Raw genomic sequence first — 3,210 nt, 5'->3', positions numbered from 1 at the left:
AAATTTTACAAAAGTTATATTTTGACCCTTTTAACTTTCATATTTATACTTTAGCCCCCTAAACTTTTAGTATTTATACTTTCTCCCCCAAAACATATTAATATTTACACTTTGACCCCAAAATGGATCAAAGCCCATGTTCTTCATGTTCTTGAGGACATTTAAAGTGTTATTCGTGTTATTCGTAAATTCTTCAAATTCTTTCTTCAATTCTAACCCGTTTTTCAATCTTTTCAGTAACTGATTTTTATCATAATTCAAATTAAATTAGCAGCTACTAAAACTCCATGATTTTTACTCGATTTCAACGCTAATTCATCCCCAATTTAAGGCCTAGGGTTCGGTTTTCTAGCTATACCCTAGAACATCATTCATAGCTTGAATATCATCAAATTTCATAAAATTTTTATCAAATTTTCAACAAGAATCACTCATATGAACAATCAATTTCAAGCATAACCAAACCATACAACAATTACACAACTCAAACACAATTAATCAAGATTAATTTCACCAAACTCTACCTTAGTTTGCTACCCCAAATCTCGGTTGCACCTAGTGAGCTTCCGAATTCACTTTTTCCTCCTAAATCCAATTAAGAACAACTTTAAACTTCAACAACTCCAACTGGCCAAACCTTAGCAGCAGGTTAGAAAGGATTTCTCATTTCAAACTTGCTGAAAATTTAAGTTTTTTTGGCCCACAAGTCAAGTTAAGCAAGAGATCTATGGAAGAACATCAAGAAAACACATGTTTATGCATGGTTCCTTGAAACCGAAGCAAAGAATGAGGGAGAGAAGCCATCTCACCTGATTTTGATCCAAGAAAAATCACATGATTTTGAAGAGGAAGAAGAGAGGATTACTTTAATCAGTTTGAAATTTTTATTTGAGTTTTAGTTTGGAAGAAATCAAGATTTGAAGATCAAAGTGTCATGAAGTTTCTCTCTTTTCTTTCTCTCTTATTTTTGGCCATTCAAGGAGGAAATGAACCATCTTGGAGTGTCTTGGGGGTGGGAAAAAAACGTGCTTGATGATGATTGGTTGATTAGGGAGGTTAGTAAAAAATATCTCAAGTGTATAATTACTAAAGTTAGATGTATTAGAACACACTTAACAACATATCTAGATATTAATATTTGAGCTACTAGTATAGATGACACTAGTAACATAATAATCATGAGAATAGAAGATATATGATGAGGCATTAGCATTGCTAAAGTCATCAGAGAGTATTGGTGTTAACCTGCACCAGTAGACTGTGAGCCCGGTTAAACTTATCTCCTGTTTTTAACTAAATCAAATCAAATAATATTCTAATATTATTCAAGCAACTCTAATATTAATATAATAATAATATTATATTATTATTTCTCTTCTCTCACGAATCGAGTCCTGCTCGTCAAACTGAGACTAACTATGGAAACCAGAAACTGAAATTCTTAACCAAAGTGGGTCAAAAACTAAGTTCTTCGCGACTGTGCCGTCAAACTTAACTCAGAAGAGGTTCTTGCTTAGTGATGACATAATGATGATGTAGATTGAGGTGCTTGATGATACAACAGAGGTGAGGTGCACGAATCAATAGAGCTTCTAACCTTAATCAAGGAGATTAGTGATTCATGCTAAACTTCAAAATAAAAAATAATGTATGAAAAACGGCCAAAAGGTCCTCAGTCAAAGTTTTTACGAACCTTTTATACTAAATTCTAAAACAAAACCTAAAAATCAAATTCAAATTAAAATCCAACGAAATCAAATCATATCTTCCACAACTAGTCTTCAACTCTCCTTGTGATTCAGATCTAAAACTTAGTGATTCAATCCTTCGGCATGAAATATGGGCTTTGAGTGATAAGTGATTTGCTTGTCGGCTTTTGGGCTTTGGGCGTGTGACATGCCTACTCATTGGCATGTTGCATGCCATCAATTTTCAAGTCCTGGGAGCAGCTCCTTATTGGGCGTGTTACACGCTAACTTTTAGCATTGGATGAGATTTCGAAGGCGTGTAGAAACGGCACGCTGTTGTTGATTAGCATGTGACACGCCACAAAATGCTCAATCCTAGAAGTTTTTACCCTGGTATGTGACACGCCCTCCTCTTGGCATGTTGCACGCCACCATGAAACTCCATCTGTGGATGCCTTTCTAGGGCATGTGCCACTCCCAACCTTAGCGTGTTGCACACCCATTTTGTGCCTTGAAGTGCCTTGAATTTGAGTCTCTAAAAGGCCCAGTGTGCCATGTCCTTGTAGTGGCATGTAGCACGCCAGTTTTTGGTTTGGTTATGGGAAGCTTGTCCTGGGTGTGTGGCACGCCCTCTTGTTGGTGTGTTGCGCGCCACTTTCAATATTAGTTCTGGGAGGCTCACTTTAGGTGTGTGGCATGCCCTCTTGCTGGCGTGTTGCATGCCACCTTCAATATTGGTCCTGAGAGACTCACCTTGGGCGTGTGGCATGCCCTCTTGCTGGCGTGTGCACGTCAGTTTCAACATTCAATACTGGGAAGCTTGTCAAAGGCATGTGGTACACCCTTGTCTTGACGTGTTGCACACCACCTTCAATCATCAATCTTGGGAGGTCTCCTTGGGCTTGTTGTACGCCATTATTCTGACGTGTTGCACGCTATGAATTTGTGAACTTTGGGGCCTCTGAAAAATTGGCCCAACATGCCACACCTTTGGACTGATGCGTGGCATGCCAACTTTCCTTGTTTCGACCATAAGGGCGTGTAGCGCGCTCATCACTCTTCTTCTTGGAGGTGTTTTTTTGTTGGCCCTCTTTGTTTATATTTTGCTTTTTTTTTTTTTTGCTATGATTTACTTATAATTATCAAGAAATCAAAACACTTAAAATATCAATTGAATAATATATAAAAACATATAATTATTAAATAAAAATTATCAATTCTGTCTAAGAAAAAAAAAGATAATACTTAATATGCTCATGCACCATCCATCAAACACATTGCTGGCTTGTGTTGCATGTAACAAACTGACAATGCTGTCTCAATGTGCAGTGCAAGTACTGTCTGATTGCCGCAGTCCCCATGCATGCATTGCATGATAAGTCAAAAAAATTTACTAACATGTTTCCAATGGCAAAAGTGTGTGCCAATAAACCCGCTTTTTATTTGTGACGCGGGAGAAAAGTGCGTGTTTTACTTTACTATATTATAAAAATAAAGAATGTATTATAAAAAAAGAAATGTT

Source organism: Arachis ipaensis, chromosome B01 (assembly GCF_000816755.2).
Source record: "Arachis ipaensis cultivar K30076 chromosome B01, Araip1.1, whole genome shotgun sequence".
NCBI lineage: Eukaryota > Viridiplantae > Streptophyta > Magnoliopsida > Fabales > Fabaceae > Arachis > Arachis ipaensis.
Note: the sequence above shows the minus strand (reverse complement) of the source record.